Consider the following 21203-nt stretch of genomic DNA (forward strand, 5'->3'; position numbering starts at 1 on the left):
GGGTAAAGTCGCATAATCTAATTATGAGATTGAAAGCATCAAAGTAGTCATAGCCATAAAAATGCCGAAAATGTGTAATGTGTGTTTAATGCTGTAAATTATATATTATACCAAGCGATTTGAGATAAAATACATTCTGGTTACTTCTGTAACCTCCGTTCCCTGATGGAGGGAATGAGACATTGTGTTGATGAAGTGACACTAGGGGTCACTCTTGGGAGCCCGAGGCACCATTGATAAAAGGACAATGGGAATTGGCGAGTGGTATTTGCATGCCACTCCCATGAATAGACGGGTATAAAGGAGCTGGAGTGCGAACCGCTCATACAGGTTTTGTGCTGAGGAGCCAAGAGATAAGATCCCGGCCATTTCAGCGGGTAGTCCAGCATTGTGGCAGGAAGGACACAACATATCATTCTCTCCATCAGGGAATGGAGGTTACGGAAGTAACCAGGACGGTCCCTATCTGTCACTCACTCGACATTGTGTCGATGAAGTGACACTAGGGGTCCCCCAACAAAAACACCACAACTAGCTGAACTGTGTTGCGTGAACTGGTGGTGCGAGACGGGCAGACTACTGTGTGCCGCGTAGCCAGCGCACCAAGCCTACACCTAACCTCTCCCAACGTTGTTATGAGCGTAGAACGTCCCTTCGGGGACAAGTTGACTGGGGGGGGGTAGTTTGAATGGAAATATGTCACATGGTCTTACCAAATCTTTTTCTTCTGAAGTATGTCATGTGGAGAAGTCCCATGGTAGGTCCTAACAGGGGAGGAGTTTATAAAAATATGGTGACAGCACTTGCAGGTTCACCACCTGATCCCAATGTAGGGCTCACAGTTAAAATCAATTATTAAAATCAATAGAACGTTAATTAGAATCAATGTTAGCTTTTTTAATCCTTTAAATTAACAATCAACAAATTTAACAGAATGTTAATTATTGTCAAAGATAATAATTAATTATTAAAATAATTAAAAATTATTAATTAAAACAAACTAAACAGTGACGTGATTAGATATGGTAACCAAAATAAGCCAATAACACATGAGAGGATGGTATGTGTGTGTGTGTGTGTGTGTGTGTGTGTGTGTGTGTGTGTGTGTGTGAGAGAGAGGAGTGACACGCACAAAATGGCGGACATGACTCTCGTGGAGAGTACATCACGTGAGATTTCCGGCCAGAGAGTATGGCCGCGAATGTGGGCGGAGAGAAGCCGGTTAATGGCGTCTGCCCGTGTGCGGCGTGTCTTTCGCTTGTACGACTTATGTATGTGTGTGTGTGTGTGTGTGTGGTTAGTACGACAGACAGAGAGAGAGAGAGAGAGAGAGAGAGAGAGTGAAAGTGGCGGCGCCGAAGCTGGTTTCACAATCATGGGAGAGAATGGAACTGTTATGGATAAACACAGTGTGCCGGTCTCATCCACAATGGCGTAAATACACAACAGTCCAATGTAGTTGGATTACAGCACAGCAAACTCTAATTTCTGATAAAAGTATGTTACATTAATACCTTGAGTATTAATAGCAATAAATGAGCGGACTCCACGGTCCGTAAACTGTACAAACAATAAACTTGATCCACAAGAATAACACACCTAAATATCCTATCTCTTCCCAGACGTAGCCTCTTACTTGTATCGCTTGAGGGCGCATGTAGAACGTGTGTTCATCCGTCGTTTGACTCCGACTCGGTTCCTTGAGGCTTGAGTAATGACGGGAGGCCGCTATCTCGCTCTGTCGGCGGGCGGCTGCTGATTCTCGACGGCTGCCGGAGAAATCAGCGACATTAACTTGACTGAAGAGAAAAGGGGATCCTTCTTTCTTCACTTCTGCAGGTTTCCTTCGGATCCGTTAAAGTGTTCAGTGGAACACAATGAAAATCTCAACTCGTCCAGTGAGATGGAGATTGTATGGCCTCAGTTTCAAGTTGGACGTTACTTCCTTTTGCAACGAGGAAACACCTGAGAGCAGTGATGACTGCGTCTATGCATGGCGAGCGAAGACACTGGAAGCGAGGTACAGAACAATTTTCACGGTATTTCCACTCCTGATGACATCATAGTTGAGGTGCGTTCTGTTGAGTGCCTCATCCAATAGGAGTTGAGAGTTCGATCCTTTGGAATTTCACACAGTTGTAAAGTGAGCAAGGCTTCTTGGGATTTGTAGTCTGTTTTGTACTCCCTTTGTTTGATTTTGGCGCGGTTTTTATCAGTAAGATTTATGACTTTGTTTTACGGCTGTATTAGGCCTGCCTTTGTCTTGTATCTGAATACATGAGGCCCTACACCTAAATGGTGTCGTGGGAACCTTGGACACATAGCCCGGTCGGGGTCTCAAGATCACATGAGAGTAGCCTAGACCGAACTGTAGTATTTCCTGGTCCAGCAGATCTTCCTCCTGTGTGCTAATGCTAATTTTGTTATTTGTGCCAGGAGTACAAATGAAAACATGCAATATCAAAATGGGACTTCATACCTTTGTTATGAAATCGCGATCGCCATATGTTATGGTGGTGGTGGTGGTGTAGTGGTCTAAACCACATAAACTGGTAATCAGATGGTCGATCCCCACAGAGAGATCACCTTCCAGTTCAGTCATTGGTGTGTTGCATCTGAGGTACATGCCTTTGAGGGATTGTGTGATTTAATTGAGTTTGAACAATTAAAAAATTATGTGCCTGCTCGAATTGCTACTTATATAAGTGAGCATAAAGTTAACACCGCTGCAGAAGCTGCTGTGCACGATGATGAGTATGGTTTGACTCATAAGCTTGTTTTGGTGAGTCTTGTAAAAAGAAGGAGCTCTCTGCTCTTAAAACTGATCATATGACATCTAAGAATGCTGATTTGGTTTGTAACTACTGCCGTGGTAAAGGACATTGGAAAAATGACTGTCCTGTGCTTAATTCTAAAGGTAAATATTTAAATACATCTATGTGTGTTAAGATGATGGAGTGAAGAACCCAAGTGCAAATGTATTTACAAAAGTGATATCCAAAAGGTAAATCCAAAAAACCCTAACTACAAATGTGAAATATATACTTGAACTTGACAAGACTTGACTTAAACATGACTTGACATAAACTTGACTTTACATAAACTTGACTTGACTTGACATAAACTTGACTTGACATAAACTTGACTTAACACAGCATAAAAACATTACCACACACAATACCTTACAAAGGACAATGGAAACCATGAGAGCAAGGGGTAAAACAATGATGAGGGAACCAATGAACAGACAGAATTGAAATCAAGATAATGTCTCTGGTTAAAGCGGAACAAGATGCTGATTTAGCGCTTTGGGAACAGTTTTTGGTGTGACATGCTGTGAATATTTGTGCAACACCTCAATGAAATTGACTAGAATTTACAGCCTCTGCTGGTGACATCAATTGGATGCATGAATAGATGCGTCACTGGTGCATCGTCAGGTATTTTGTCTGAAGAACAGTCCTGGGGCATCCCAGTGCGGCAGTGAAGCACAGCATCTTGTTCCGCCTTTATCAGGGAACAGGGGTTACAGTTAAGTAGCCCGAGACGTTCCCTGTCAAAAAGCTACTCTTTGATGCTGCGCTGATTTAGCGCTTTGGGAATGAGAATACCCACGCCGCCGCACTGTGGATGTCCGGACCCCGGACATGAGAGGTCTCAGACATGAGCTTGTGATGTTGACTCAAGGACATAAACATCCAAACTATAAAATCTTATGAATGTGTGCAGAGAGGACCAGCCTGCTGCATCACAAAAATGCTGGAGAGGGACACCTCTAGCCAAGGCTTTAGAAGAGGCGACCCCTCTGGTAGAGTGAGCCCTGATACCTACTGGCGAAACTTGACCGCGCGCCTCATAGGCCAAGGCAATAGCGTCCCTCACCCAATGCAACATAGTCTGTTTGGTGGCGGCCGCCCCCCTGTTTAGGCCCCCATGCAATAGTTGCCTGACTTACACCACTGGCTAGTGAAGTGGACATAATTCTGAAGGGCATGGACTGGACAAGGTCTGTGAAGTCTTTCCTGCTCCGGCGTTGTAAACTGCGGGGAGCAGAAGGCTTCGAGACTGGCCAGATGTACAGTCGATAAAGGAACCTTAGGCAGGTAGTCAGAATGAGGGTGCAAAATTGCCATTCCTGGGGCAAAATCTAAGCTGGCTGGCAAGACAGACAGAGCCTGAGGATCCCCAATTATTTTTAGATAAGTAATTACCATAAGAAAAAAACATCTTGAGAGTAAGAAGTTTATCAGACGCTGACTCTAGAGGTTCGAAGGGGGTCTCAACCAGACCCCCAAGGACTATTGATCCCATGAAGGGATCATGGTCCTAGCAGGAGGTCTCAGTCGCATGGCTCCACGAATGAAGCGAGCGGGCAGAGGATGTCTCCCCAACGGCACCCTGTCAATCAAGGCGTGGCAAGCCGATAGATCGGCCACGTAAACCTTGAGAGTGGTGGGCCATGTGCCTGCTGACAATTTTTCCTGCAGAAAGTCCAGAACTGAAGCAATCTGGCAGTTAACTGGATCTACATTATGTGCACTGCACCGTCTTCAAAGTACCCTTCAGGGGCCAAACATGAAGGTTCCACAGCTCGTGCCAGGGATGAAATATTGTCCCCTGCGCCTGAGACAGAAGGTCTCCTGAGAATCGCCCAAGGCGAGCCATCGATGACAGACATTATCTCTGAGAACCATACACAGTTCAGCTAGCACGGCGCTATCAGTAAGAGGCAGGACCATTGCTGGCAAACTCTGGCCAAGACTCCCGGGAGCAGAGAAACCGGGGAAAACGCATAAAGACGCATTCTGGGCCATTTATGAGCCATCGTGTCCAGACCCAGGGGGTCAGGGTGACTTAGAGAGAAGTAGAGGGGACATTGCGCTGTCTGTTGAGAGGCAAAGAGGTCCACTTCTGCCCTGTAAAATCTCACCCAAATTTGTTCCACTACCTCGGGTTAGAGTTTCCACTCCCACGTCTGTATTTTTTGTCTGAACAGTAAATCTGCTCCCACATTCAGGTATCCAGGGATATAAGCTGCTCTGATTGACAGGAGCTTGCCCTGGGCCCAAAGGAGAATCTGCAATGCCAGTCTGTTCAGCTGGCGTGAACGTAGACCTCATTGATGGTTTATGTAAGAGACTAAGAGACACATACAATTCACCTCTGCAATGCCTTTAGATTATTTAATCAACATATTTCTCATGGTACACTGATACACAAACACACACACACACACATATATATATATATATATATATACATATATATATATATATATATATATATATATATTAGGGCTGTCAATCGATAACATTTTTTAATCGAATTAATTACATGGTGTCCCGATTAATTAATCGCGATTAATCGCATGTACAAATATTTGCTGAGAAAGCCCCTCATATACCAATAATTCAGTATATAATGATGAAATAATTATACATATAATTTTTTCATATTTAAAGATATATATATATATATATATATATATATATATATATATATATATATATATATATATATATATATATATAAAATAAACAAATATTCAGATAATTAAAAAGCATTACCGTAATTTCCGGACTATAAGCCGCAAATTTTTTCCCACGCTTTGAACCTCGCGGCTTATACAATGAGGCGGATAATACATGGATTTTTCCCGCTTTCAAATTTTATAAAAAACAAAAAACATTCTGTGACGTGCTCAGTTTTTTGGCGGCGTGAAGCTTTCATTAGACCAATGAAACTGCCAAACGGGTTAAGGTCAAAACAACATTTTTTGTTTACTGTTTAGATTAAATCGAGCACGCTCAAACTTCCCATCATTCTGATTACGGTAGTAATTTTGTCACCCTCACCATGGACATGAAGAAACACATATGATGCTGCTTTCAAGTTGAAGGCGATTGATCTGGCTGTTGAAAAGGAAATAGAGCTGCTGCACGGGAGCTTGGTCTTAATGAGTCGATGATAAGACGTTGGAAACAGCAGCGTGAGGAATTGACTCAGTGCAAAAAGACGACTAAATCTGAGGCTATTCAACTCCGACACCGAAGGAGATGACTTCAGTGGAAACTGTCACACGGGCACCAGTGTGACAGTTTTCAGCAGGGCACTTGACGTTCCAGGTAAGGCTTTTAATGGCCACAGCAATGTTTACAATCAATTTTATAAAGTTTCTCAATTCTTCTATGCGCCAACACTAGACTGACGTGTGTCACTCTCTCAGCTCTGTGGCTGCTGGCTTTTTATGCCGCTCTCCCCATGCTTACTGAAATTAGACACCAGTGTTAGACATAATTTAGCTCAGGTGTAAGCGCTCTTACCGCTTTCTCTCCCGGACGGCGCTTGACCACGCCCCCGCTGCCACACCGTGTTTTGTTAAAGCCTATTTATTTTTGTTACAAGCCGTGTTTCGTTAAAGCCTGAGTAAAGTTAATTTGTTTCAATGTACCGGTAGGCACCTGCGGCTTATAGACAGGTGCGCCTTATTTATGTTTAAAATAATATTTTATTTAAAAATCAGTGGGTGCGGCTTATATTCAGGTGCACTCAATAGTCCGGAAATTACGGTACATTCTTGTGGCAGAAGAGTTCATCATTGATAAGACAATATAAAAAGCGGCTTTAGAATACAATGTATTGTTTACTACCATATTATTGATCATTGGAATACAGTTCACAGCAATCCATTTCACAAGTGAATTTGTCAATCAGTTGGAGATTTAATGTGAGGGTTTGTTTAAGGACCCGTCAATTTACACCTGAGTTAAACTTTTTTTTTTAGAAACAAGCCAGGGGTTTACTTAGTACACAATACTACAGATATATTTTACAATAATGCCAAGACATTATATTCATTACATAGTGTAATGGTTTTCAATGCTTTGGAGTTGTTGGAGGTACAAAGAGTATTTAAATAATATAACTTTAAAAAGTGCAAATAGGGGCTTTATAGACATAAATTTACACTTATGTATAAAAAACTTGGCAAGAAAAATAAACAGATTAATCAGAAAATATTAACTTAAGTTATAAAATCTGTGAAAACCAAATAAAACGTATTTATAAAGCAAAGAAAAACTAGTTAAAATAGAGGTACATACAAACAAACACACTTTTCATCTACAGCATTACAGAAGGAGCAACGTGTCTATTTCAGGGAGCATGTTTCTTAAATAAAGATTGACTGGGTAAAAACGGTGTAACAGTTTGAAGGACACATTCTTAACCTCGTTGGTAATTAAGTATGTATGAGGTAAAGACCGTACGACCTGCTCCAGACATGCTTGTGTCGCGTCTCGGGTGTGTTGCATCATAAAAATAAAATGTTTAGGTCACTGTGTCGAGTTAAATATAGTTCAATACTCAATCTTTAAACACATCTTAAGATCCCTTAAAGATTGCATTTGCGCTCCAAGTGTTTTGAACGCAAGAAATTGTTTTCTTCACTGTATAAACTGTGTGTTGCTCACACAGCTGAAATTTCAATTACTGCCCTCTGGAGTAAACAGGTGGTACTACAAGCTTGAATTTCTCAGTTAAGCAATGCGATAAAAAATTTTAACGCGTTAATTTTTGGCAAATTAATCGCACGTTATTAACGCGTTAAATCGACAGCCCTAATATATTTATATATATATAAGGCAAAAAATATGGTGAATTGTTTTCTGTGAGAGTTTTTATGGGAATGTGGATCTTTCAGATCAATTTGAGGAGTGCCTATGGTATGCATGTTCCACATTTTATCGTGTGTCATGCAGTGTGGGACTCACACTGGTCTGGTCTTGGTCTTGACTTCGTCTCAACCCCTCGAAGTCTTGTTCTTGACTCGGTCTCTATACACTCTGGTCTTGGATTAGGTTGTCTTGACACTGTCCCTTACTGCTTGACAGTTGACGCAATCCTGGGAAACAACTTGGCAGGTGGATTAGTTTGGCCTGATGTTCCCCCTCCTCTTGTGGTTTCTTCTGTTCCACTGTCATCGGAGGAGTCAGATCAGAGTGCACAGGAGTATCCCAAAGTATTTATGGTTTGTACTGTAACTTGAGCTTTGAGTGCTATCCAACCATCTCCATGTGTACCTAAGAATGACATCAGTGAAGTATGCGTGGAGCCAAAGTTCTCTACCTGACATCTCTCTTTCTGTGTCCTGTCCTGATATGATAGCTGAACAGCTAGTTGTTTCTACTCTCACAGAACTGTTTGATCATGTTTTTTCTTTTGATCAAATCAGAGATGTTACTCATGACTATTGTTTGCAGGATGGAAATGTTGATGAGAAAATGGATTCCTCATGACAGCTGTTTTGCAGGTGACCCTATATGCAAATGGTGGTTTCAACCAAGTTCTGTTCTTTAGTACTGCAAATTTCCCATGACACTATTGCTGGACATTTGGGTGTAAAAAAACATATGACTGCAATGTTCACCATTTATTTTAGCCAAAATTGAAAAAAGATGTTTCTCAGTACATTAGAACTTGTCATACTCGTCATAAAACTGGTTACAATAGTAACCATGATGTTTTCTATTCCTGTGATAAGTCATTTGAACACATTTGACTGTGAGGTCCACTGCCTAGATCAGGGATTTTCAAAGTGTGGTGCGCCCAAGGGGGTGCTAGAGCATGTTGCAGGGGGGCGTGATCAAGCGCCCGTCCAGAGAGAGAAAGTGGTAAGGGTGAGAATTATGTCTAACAAATGTCTCTAATTCCAGTGAGCATGGGAGAGCGGCATATAAACGGCCACGCCACCACAAGACGAGAGAGAGAGAGATCGAGCACAACAGCCTAGCTGACAAGCTACTTGTGTGTGTGTGTGTGGGGGGGCTGTTGCCCTTTGTAAAAGAGAAAGCTGTCTTTGTTGAGCTTAAAGCGAACGTTGTGTGTACAATAAAAAGACTGACCTGAACAAAGAGAAAACCTGTGTCACGGGACTTCCTTTCCCATTGAATCTCTACACTGGTGCCAAAACCCAGTAATCAACCGAATTACGCCCCATGGAGTCCTCGCAGTTTGCCGAGATCCCCCAGTCCCTCGCCAGCCTACATCAGTCCCACCAGTAATCTGCTTGAGTTTCGCCAAGACCAGGATCATCGGTTCTTTGAAATCATGCAAGCTCAAGCAGAGGACCGGCCTGCGATCTGGAGCCTTCTTGACCAGGAGAGAGCCCTGGCCTCGACCCCGGACCACCGCAGCCTCCTGCCCCCACCCAAACTCCTGAAGATGGGGTGGGGGCCCCCATTTCTAGACCTATTTGAGTGGATTGCTGAGGTCTGGAGCTGGCCGTGTGACCAGTGGGCCATCAATCTCCTCCCGCTCCTGTCCGGGGAAGCCCAGCTTGCTGGCCAACATCTGTCGACGGCTAACCTCCTGGCCTACGATGACCTGAAAAAGGCCATCCTGCAGCAGGTGTGTCGAAGCCCGGAGAAGTACCGGCAGCTCTTCCGGTCCCTGAAGCTAGGGAAGTCCGACCTCCCGTTAGCCTTTTCCCAACCGGCTACGAGACGCATGCCAGAAGTGGCTGCTGGCGGGGAACCGCGACATTGTGGAAGTCGTCGATCAGGTGGTACTGGAGCAGTTTATCCTTCGTCTACCAAAGAGAAAGGCGGAGTGGGTCTCATGCCACTGCCAGCCGTTACTGGAAGTAGCTGTCCGACTCGCGGAGGACCATATGGCAGCGTACCCGAGGCCAGAAGAGCACTCTTCTTCTCTCTCTCTCTAGGTCTAGAGTTGTCAGCATATTAGTCCTAGTGGATTATGCAACGCAATATGCAGAAGCAGTGCCTCTGAGCAACATCTCAGCATGTAGTGTTACGGAGGCACTCTTCAAAATAATCTCATGGGTGGGGATTCCGAAAGAAATCCTCACCGATTAGGGCACTAACTTTATGTCACATACATTACATGAGCTTTATGAACTGTTGTGTATTAAATCGATTTGCACCAGTTTTTACCATCCGCAGAAAGATGGGCTAATGGAGCGATTTAATAAAACCCTGAAGAACATGATTCGTAAATTTGTGCACAATTCTGTGAGAAATTGGGATAAATGGCTCGACCCCCTGTTATTCGCAGTACGAGAGGTCCCGCAGCCTCCACAGGATTTTCCCCATTCGAGCTGATGTATGGGCAGGGCCCACACGGGGTGCTTTACGTCATCTGTGAAGCTTGGGAGGAGGGACCTTCAGAGAGCAAGAATGAAATTCAGTAAGTTCTTGATCTTAGAGCAAAACTCCACACACTGGGGCAACTAACACAGGAGAATTTGCTACAAGATCAAGAATGACAGAGCCGGCAGTATAACAGGGGAACTCGACTATGGGAGTTTGCTAGGGAGATAAGGTACTCATATTACTCCCAACATCGAGGTCTAAATTACTCACCAAATGGCAAGGGCCCTTTGAGGTCACACGACGAGTGGGGAGAACTCAATTATAAGGTGAATCGAACTTATAGAGGGGGTGCACTCTGTGCCATTGGCTATGGTATTTCCGGAGAGGGCGGAGCTTAGGTCAGAGGTGAATACAAAAAACAATCATATCTCTCCAGTCACTTGCAGAGACCACCTCTCACCATATCAACTCACAAAGGTTGCCAAGTTGCAACAGGAGTTTGAAGGTGTGTTTTCCCCTCTACCGGGTCGTATAAACCTCATCCAGCACCACATTGAGACCGAACCGGGAGTGGTGGTACGTAGCCATCCCTATACTGCCCTGCAAAAGCAAAAGACCTTAACTCACTAGAGTGTGAAACTGAGAAAAATGACTTTAAAGTTTCTGTTTTGTCCAGACAAAAGTATTATAGGTAGGACTCCCAAAATTTCACAACTAGTTGCTATACTGAAGAAATGTTTGTATGCAAAAAATCTTGAGCTCAAAATTGACCTTTGTCCCTTGTTTGGCAGTTACTGTACTCTGCCTTTGTATCATGTGCAAAAATCAGGAGTCATGCAAAGGCAAAAGGCAGCAACTGACATATAATCAATATTTACTTGCTGTTCACCATATTTACATCCATTATAAGAACACCTAACCAAGGTCTAGTCATCATGGTATTTGTTTTAAATTATATAGAAGACCTTTGGTTGTTCCTATTTAGTGCTATAATGATCAGGATAGTGCGGCAACACTAACACAGTTAAACGGTATGACAGATAACTTTCTTTGCAGTACAGTATGTACAGTATGAAATAGTTTTGAAATAGCAATAAACATGAAAAATCATGAAAGATTGGTAGAAACCTTTTTTTTTTGTATGTCAAGAGTTCAAAAAATAACACCAATTCATCTGATTTTTTTTTATATATATAAACAAAAATATTATGGATTCTCGATTTGTGATGCGGCTGCGAGCTATAAAGTTTATTAGAGGTTGAATTCAAATCAAATACTGCCAAACCACCCATACTACTTCTGAATAGGATGTCTACTTCATAAATTGAATTAAAATAATGGAAATACATGGTTCAAATCACTCAAAACATATATGAAAATGGATGACCTTATATGGTCAGTAATTATTATTTAAGTTTATTTAGATAGGGACAGATACAAATAACATAGATAAACTTTGACAGTAATCTGATGCATGTATCATAATGTTTTTAGCTATAGCTAATTTGCAACACTTGTCCCTAGAAAGGCTTTTTGGTTAAATGTAATACAAAGATAAAAATGTAGTGCAATGGAAAATAATAAAGTAGGATTAAAAAATAGTATACAGAAAGGGCAAATTCAAAAAGTCTAAATATGAGAGCAACACTGTTCCTGAATTAACCACAATTTTTATTTTTTTTTGAAGATGTCTAATGTCGGGATACATTTCAGATGGTCTGGCAGAGAATTCCATAATTTTGCCCCTTTCGCTGAAACAGCAGCCTGAGCAAATGATGTTCTACAGAAAGGGATGTTACAGTTGACTTTAAAAACAGATCTGGTGGGTCTAATACTTTGCTGTCTTGTTATTATATTGCAAAGCGGTAGTGGAGCAGCATCATTTAAACATTTGAAGACCAGTTTAACCACATGCAGAGAAATAAAATTAACAAAACTTAAAATCTTATATTTACTTTGAATTTGGCAGTGATGGTACCTTATTCTCTTCTTGTCTAAAACTTACAAGGCTCTGTTGTAAAGACACTCTATAGTTTTGACTGATGAGCTTGAGACCATGTGGTTAAGCCATAAGATATATGTGAAAGAATCATAGAATTTTAAAAAGTAAAAGCACAGTCAAGAGTCAGACAGTTTCTTATCAACATAAAACAGCTCAAATTGGCCCTAATGGTTTTACAAATTTTCTTGATATGACTTTTAAAATTCAACTGATAATCTATGTTTATTCCGAGATACTTCACTTCAGGTACTTGTTCAATAAATTCACCATTCATTTTTATGTTCAAGAGTTGTGTTGGGGGTAGTTTTTGAATAGAAAAGCAGACAGAGTTTGTTTTTTTGATATTTAAAGTTAAACGAGATGAGGCCAGCCAAGATGAAATTCTTTCTAAATTAGCATTAAGTTTGTCAGCCACAGAAATACAGGTCTCAACAGATGCATAGACCACTGTGTCATCTGCATACATCAGTAGACCTATATCTGGACATACTACATCCGGCAAGTCATTAATATATAAACTGAAGAGTATGGGTCCCAAGACCGTGCCCTGAGGAATGCCTGTTTTAATTTTAAGAAAAGTGGATCTCACACTATTAATCACAACACACTGTTCACGGCCCTTTAGATATGATTCAAACCAGGACAATGATTTTTTGGATATATTGAACTTGGCTAATTTTGAAATTAATATGTTGTGATTTACTCTATCGAATGCTTTTTTTAAATCTAGAAATACAGCACCAGCTACATTTCCCTGGTCAAGTGATTGTTTGATATGTTCAGTTAATAGACAGATTGCGGATTCTGTGGAGTGGTTGTTCCTGAATCCAAATTGTAGAGGACTCAGATATTGGTTTGTCTCAAGGTAGTGCATGAGTTGTTCTGAAACAATCTTCTCTAAAACTTTAGATAAAGCTGGAAGAAGACTGATAGGTCTATAATTACAAGACATTTTGTCATCTCCTGATTTGAAAATCGGTATTACCAAAGCATTTTTCCACCCATCTGGGAATTGCCCAGATTTAATGGAAATATTAACAATATTGGTGAGAGGCTGGACCAGAATGTTGCTATATATTTTTAGAAAAGCTGTATCTAAATTAAAAATATATTTCGAGAAGGTGGTGTTTAGGTCCTGTATAGCTTTCAAAACAGTGCGGTTAAGCGGCACCTGAGCACCAGTTTTGCAGATTGGTAGAGGCTGATTTAAGAAGTTGATGAGCCGCATGATTAGTTATGACAGGATTCACCTGTGCTGAGGGTTCCATTGGCTTAAAAACTGGCTCTCTGTCAGTCTTCAGGTGTCTCTCCCTGATCCAGACTTGTGTTATTCTCTTTTGTTACCAGTTATTTGATTTTCTTTTTAATAAATTATACTTTGATCAAGATATCCAATGTGTAGTCTCCCTTTTCTGCCCTACAAAGGCAAAATACCTTAACTCGCTAGAGTTTGGAACTGAGAAAAATGACTTTAGTTTTTTAATTGTCCACCCAAATGTATTATAGGTAGGACACTGGAAATCTGTCAATTAGATGTTTTAGTAATGAAATTTATCTACATAAAAAAACTTTTGACCCCTATTTTGAAATTACCTATACTCTGCCTTTGTATTTGTCTGCAAAAGTGAGAAGTCACCAAGGCAAAAGTCCATTAACTTCCATATTATCAATATTTGGTTGCTGATCACCATTTACAAAATCATTATAGTAACATTTGTATCAAATCTAGTGATCATTGCATTTATTTTGGATGACTTTCAATTAATTATAGCCATGTACTTATTGCTATCCTGTGCTATGGTTGTATTCTGATGGCATTTTTAATACATTAGACATGACACACCCCCATAGCAGTAAAGGATATCTTTAATTGTGTGCAGCAAAACTAGCACGTTGACTGCAGATAGGTGACACAGAATTAAGATAAGCATTTTTCTAATGAGTAAAAATAATTAATAATGGAATGCAAAGATATAACAAAACATGTACAAATTTAAAATGCATGGGATTGGAATCAGAGATAATAAATCACGTACAAGTAAGTTAACTTCTTGTCATCCTCCACAATATTGCTCACAGGCAGTGAACACCAGAAAGCCCTCCTGTTTGGGGGCATAAAAGGACAGAGATTTGGGCAGGGTCTGGTGCTGGCAGTGGTACTCTGACTGGAGTGAGGGGAAACTCCATAAGAGCAACAAGGTTGGTGTCAGGTGTGCTGCAGAACAGCTCATCAGAATCAAATGCCGGAAACTATCAAGAACTGTCCATGTTTTTAATTTGGGTGCTGGATCACAATCAATATTTTGAACAGAAATAGAAAGCTTTTGAAACATTATAAATGTCTTTACTGTCACTTTTGATCAATAAAATGCATTCTTGCTGAATAAAAGTATTATATTATTTCGAAAAAAAAACAAAAAAAAAACATACTGACCCCAAACTTTTGAACGGCATTGTGTAATGTTACAAAATCTTTCTTTTTCAGATAAATGTGGTTATTTTGAACTTGTCTCGGGGGCGTTCACAAACTTGCACTAATCTATATGCCCAAAAATGTTGGAATATTTTAAGTTGTTTCCGCTGTTGTGAGGAAAAATCCTGCAAGATGCACCGGCCCGTCCATCGACCCCAGAGGGTTAAATGCATAACCGAGGTTACGTGCATAACTGAAACGTTACCTTACGACTTCAGTCCTCTTGACATTGCATTTACTAATGCATATGTGGAACAGAATCCCATCACGTCGCACTACAGGACATAACTTCCTAGAGAGGAAACATGGGGGCGCAGTCTTATGGGATGGCAACCGACATGTGTATACCGCAGTGAGTGATCCTCATGATGGCCAGGAGGAGAGCCTCTAGTTGAGTGTGCTTTAACACCAATTGGGCAAGTCTGACCCAGCGATTCAAAAGCCAGGGTAATTGCATCGACAATCAAGTGAGAAAATCTTTGCTTGGAAACAGACGTTCCTTTTGTGCATCCTCCATAGTATATAAAGAGCTGATCAGACAGTCTGAACTGGCAAGTATGCTCAACGTATGTATGTAGCACCCGCACAGGGCATAACAAATGCAATGATTTTTCATCATCTGAATTAAATGGAGGAGGGAAGAAGGCCTGAAGATGAACCACCTGCGCTTTGAAGGGTGTGATCAGGACCTTGGGTAAATAGCCTTTCCTGGGTTTGACAGTGGCTCCTGAAAGACCGGGGCCAAACTCCAGACATGAATTGTCGACTGATAATGCATGTAGGTCACCGACCCATTTTTCTGAGGCCAGAGCCAGCAGTAGTGTGGTCTTAATAGAGAGCATACACAAATCAACAGAGTCCAAAGGCTCGAAGTGGGGCCCTGCAAGAGCTTTTAGGACTAAAGATAAATCCCAAGTCCGGACTGTAGCCTGCCAAGGTGGGTTTAATCGTCTAGCTCCTTTAAGGAACTTTATGTTTAAATCATGCTTGCCTATAGAGTTGCCGGTTTCATGTGCATGATACACAGATATAGTTGCCACATACACTTGAGCGTTGATGGGATGAGTTCTGCATCTAATCGCACTTGAAAAGATATTACAATTTCATGTATGGGGCAGTTTACTGGGTCCTTGCTGTGTGAGAGACACCAATCAGTGAACACCTTCCATTTTAGTGCGTAGAGGCGTCTAGTTGACAGTGCTCTAGCTTGTAAAATGGTGTTCATGACTGAACACATCAGTTCTGGGGCATGTAGTGCGCTCCATTCAGGGGCCACACATGCAGGTTCCACAGCTGGGCCTGGGAATGCCAGATTGTACCTTGCGCCTGAGAGAGGAGATCCTTCCTCAGTGGTATTTCACATGGTGAGCTGTACAGCATCTCCATAGTTTCCGGAAACCATGGCTGGTTGGCCATTTCGGTGCAACTAATAGAACTGTTTCCTTGTCCTCTCAGACTTTGCATATGGCAGAGTGGATCAGGCATACCGGAGGAAACACATATTTCACTGGCCATTTGAGTGCCATTGCATCCCTTCCCAGCGGGGCTTGGGAATAACTGAGGGGATAGTGGGCATTCACTCCACTGAGGCAAATAGATTTGTTTCTGCTTTGCCATATATTCCCCAAATCCTCAGAATAGTTTGAGAATGAAGTCTCCATTCTCCCAGTATCACCCCTTAGCATGACAATAGACCCGCACCGTAATCCATGCAGCCTGGGACATATGTCACTCTCAGGAAGAGCTGATGCTCGCTCCATAGGAGGGGGTGACACGTCATTCTCGACAGTGGCAGTGAATGAATTCCACCTTGGCTGTTTATATATATACCACAACTGTCATGTTGACTGAGCAAACCGGGACATGTCAGCTCACTATTTCTGACTGAAAGCCTTTAAGGCTAGAATTACAGCCAATATCTCTAAGCGTTTGATGTGCCACGTGCTCCTCACATCTGTCCAGGTGCCAAAAGTTGGGCGTCCATTGCTCACCACCCCCCAACCTGTGTTGGAAGCGTCCATGGTCACCACTTTCTGCCTGACAACTTCGGACTTTGAGTACCAGAGGGGACAGTGGATATTCTCCACTGAGGCAAATAGATTGATTTCTGCTTTGCCAGATATTTCCCAAATCCTCAATACAGCTTGAGGGTGAAGTCTCCAGAATTCTGCCTTGGCGATTTATATATGCCACAACTGTTATGTTGTCTGGGCGAACCAGGACATGACAGTTTAATATTTCTGACTGAAAAGCCTTTAAGGCTAGAAATACAGCCGATGGCTTTAGGCAAGTTTTAGACACTTGCCCCAGCGCAACACCTCGCTGGTAAAATGCAGGAGGAGCTGTCCGTGGTGTTGAACAGAGGCTGGATATAGTGATGCGTCATTGGCGCAAAGCATGTTGCGGCACACGACGCTTCAGCCAGCACTGAAGGGGTCTCATGTGTAATGAGCCGCCACAAACCCCAATGCTTTCTGAAACAAGTTTCATTGGAAACGTTCTCCCCAGTTTGAACTGAGATGGACACTGTAAAATGGCTAAAGCAGTAAAACTGTGCTGGCATAAAAAAGCCTCTGATTGCGGCAGTAACAGCCAATTGTCGAGGTTGTCGAAGGAGAGAACCGCATCAATGCACTTTGTGAATGTAGGAGGAGCCAAAGACAGTCCGAAGGGCAGGACTTTGAATTGATACGCTGTTCCTCCGAACGCGAATCTCAAAAACATCCTGTGATGTTGTACAATTTGGATATGAAAGTATGCATCCTTCAGATCTATCAACGCAAACCAATCGTGTGGGCGTACATGCTACAAGATCCTTTTCTGCATAATAATTTTGAATAGGTGTTTATAAGTGCGTGACTTAAATGTCTCAGACAAACCATATTTTCTATAGTTTAGGTATATGCATCTTTAGAATTATTTCATTTTCATCAACATATCAAAACATAATTTTGTTACGTTAACATTTAATTGATCAAATGATCAAAAGCTATGCTGTTCACAGTTACAGCTGTTCAAGAAACATTTTAAACCAAATAATGTGTTGATATAACGTTATAGACATTACATTTATTAAAGAAATGATAACAGTGTACACACATAGACATACAAACAAATAAAAATAATTGGCTACACTTACTTAGATCACCTCAAAAAAGAATGTTATGTCCTGTAAAATGAATGAGGGCAAAGGGAAGCACCAGAGTGGGGAGGTGATTGCCACTACCAAGTGTTTGTTGTGGAATCTTAAAAGGCATGTGTCCAGAAAATGCGATAAAGTGTCCGTTCACATTTGGAAAGAAAATCTAAAGGTCTTAATACATCTCACTCTCCTTCAAAATAAAATAAATAAATCATATCATCATTCTAATCTAATGCAACACCATCTCAATGGTAAAATGTCCAACATTAAATGTAATTCATCGTTAAATTGACACACTCATGCCCATGCTTTACTGGAGATGGAGAGCAAGCTATGCGTTCTGCTACAGCACAGCAGAAGACTCTCACTTGTTATTGATATTTGGATGAGCAGACAGGCTCACAATTTTTTGGGTATCGTGGGCAGTTTTATTGATGAAAACTTTCAAGGCCACACTGTTCCACTGGGCTGTGAACACATCTACGGACAACAGCAGCGTTTATTTATGAAAAATACGAAGAGGTCCCAAGACACTGGAATATCAAGCGTGGTGTGATCAGAGTTGTTACTGTTAGTGCCAGCAAAATGGTAAAAGCATTCGATCTGTCTGGTTTCATTGAATTTGGGGATCTGGAGCAGGTTGTCGGCGAGACAGATGTGGAGGAGTATAGTCCAGATTCTAATGCATTCCTGCAGTTCCAGGCCAACTGGCCATCCACTATAAAAAGCTGCATTTGCAGAAAATCTAGCTGAGAACTTTGAGTCATTATAACAGGCTTTATTATGACACCAAAGTGATTCTGGCTCAATTGTTGGACACATACTTTTAAGACTGTATACGAGTGTATAGAAAGAGATGAAAAGGCTAGTCACTCTTTCTACTCAATGTCACATTCACTAATATTCAAAGCTTTACAGAAATAGGCAGTATCATCTTTTGCACTACTGTGTACTGGTCTCTTACTGTCTATTGTCCTGTTCATTGTTAGTAATTTATTGTACTGTCCCGTATTTTTGCAAACGTTTGCACGTGCACTTTATAGGTATGTTATTTAGTCTGTGTAGTCTCATGTGGTTCTGGGTTTGTACTATGTTTTTTTATGTAGCACCATGGTCCTGGAGGAACATGTCTCAATTCGCTGTGTACTGTACTAACTGTATATGGTTGAAACTACAATGAAAACCACTAGACTTGACTTGAACAGGCAATAATATATATATTTTTTTTTAAATGTAGAATGTTGCAAACATGTTTCAAAAGTAAGCTAAACAATAATTTTATATAGATTTGGGCTAATGTAAGTGTTCCAAAAAAGCAATTTGAAGCTGTTTTACAAGCAATGTGTATTTATTTTTCACTTAACACATCTTGTGCACAGATGTTTGGGATATTTAAATACATAATAAAACAATTTTACAGTGGAGTGGTACTTTTGCAAATGACAAATTTAGCAATTGAACAAAAACTGAACATGGTTTAAAGAACACTTTCAGTGCTTGTGAATACCCTCATTGATCCTTACTCATGTCCTCGCTTCTCCATCCTCAAGCTCCTGACCCGGAAACCGATCAAAGTCCACCATCATGAAGGACTTATGAATTCTCTAAATGCACTGTGAGAAGGCGAGTACGGAGGACAAAGGAATCTTAAAGAGGAAGCTTGAGTGAGGATGCACAGGTTATGGATGCCTTTTTTGTCAAAGTACCTGACGCATGCATACATTCTACTCCCCCTTCAAATCTGGCACAAAAGTTTTAATTCATCATTTGCCTTTGGTGTTCAAATAAACCATATTTGTCAAATATTTCAACAGTACATCTTGAATTAAAGTTTCTGAATAAAATATTGAAAAATACTGAATCAAATGTCAACATATAACAGCAAGAGATCCGAAGTAATGCAGCTGTGCAAAGACAGCACTCTGAAGTGACGCTTGGGCGAGCAAGGACTACATCTTGCTTCTGTTCCTCCGTCCTAGTTTCCTTGCATCCTTTCTACGTATCCTAGGAGGGAGGAGCTATGATGCAAGGAAAGGAAGCTAGGAAAGAACTGAGAAACACTCTTTGAGTGCGTAGGGGAAATTCTTGCCGCTCTAGTGTGTGGGATATGACATGCCATGTCTGTTTCTGTTTTTGCATGCTTTGCGTTCTTATAAACAAGGGCTTTGAATCCATTCCATCTTTTTAACTAATTAATTGCACAGTTTTATGTGATTAATCGCAATAAAATATATGTCCCCCAGGGATGAATTATGACTTGCAAAGGCCCTGGGGCCAATTATCTCCAAGGGCCCCCCTCCCCAGGAGGTCGTTGTTCAAACCCAAAAGTTGTTGAGCAGGGGGATCAACAAACTAGATCGTGCAGCCTTAAAGCCCAGGGCACCCCTGAGCAGTCAAGGGCCCCCTGGTATTCAAGGGCCCCTGGGCACTGGCCCCATTGGCCCACTAGCCAGGCTTAACCCTTCTTAGCTTCAGTGGGTCATGCTGCTGGATGCATAAATTGTGTTAATTTTTTAACATGTTAAACAGTCAACTATAAATCGCAGAAATTAACAAATTAATTAATTATTTGTGAAAAGAACTCACTATGTGTGCATTCAAGGAAATTTAGAGCCCACTTATGAAAGGGTTAAAACAAGGCTTTAGAACAAGGATACTACTGAACTGGTATACTGTGCAACCCTAGTTATTGGATCAACATCCTTGTTGGTCCTGGAACAAAATTTCTACCAACCAATCAGATTTTAGTATAAGATTTAGGGTAAATGTTTTGTTAGATATATAGCTCGCCTTAGGAGCTTGTACTCCATTCTAATCAACCTATAATTTCCTAATTTTAGGGGTTGGTTATGGTTAGGGTTAGAGGAAAGGTTAGGGTTAGGATTTTGTTTCTTTGACAGGAAACTTATTCTAGGACCAACTAATGATGTTGATCCAAGAACAAGACTTACTTGGCAAAATCACTGTGACCAAATTTGACCCTACTCATACCATTAATCAGACACCCTCTCTCCACAATCCCATCCTCCAATGACATGATAGCCAACCAGATGTCAGCAAACATGAACATGTTAAAGGAAGAAAGGCAGACAGAGTTCTCTGGTGTGAAGTTTTCTTTGCTAAAAGGGTATATTTTCCTGTTATATAGCCAAGTACAGTTCTAATATCTCATTATACATATTTCAGGAATAAATGTCAGGTAATGGGTCTATGTATGTGTAGCATTGCAAATAAAACGCAAAAGTAAAGTGCTTACATCACCTTTAATATTTCTGGCTCACTTAGTATGTCTGTCTGTATCTTTTTACAAGCAAAGACCTTGAGTTTTGCATATACTGTATATAATGTAGTATTTGAGCAAGTTTCAATTAATTTGCATTCACATCAAACTGAATGACATTTTTGTTCTGCGGCAACAGTGATTTGCAGGCTCCAGACTGCACGTATCCTTGGTCCAGAAGCAAAACTTAGGCT

This window comes from Xyrauchen texanus, chromosome 5 (assembly GCF_025860055.1).
Source record: "Xyrauchen texanus isolate HMW12.3.18 chromosome 5, RBS_HiC_50CHRs, whole genome shotgun sequence".
NCBI classification, from domain to species: domain Eukaryota; kingdom Metazoa; phylum Chordata; class Actinopteri; order Cypriniformes; family Catostomidae; genus Xyrauchen; species Xyrauchen texanus.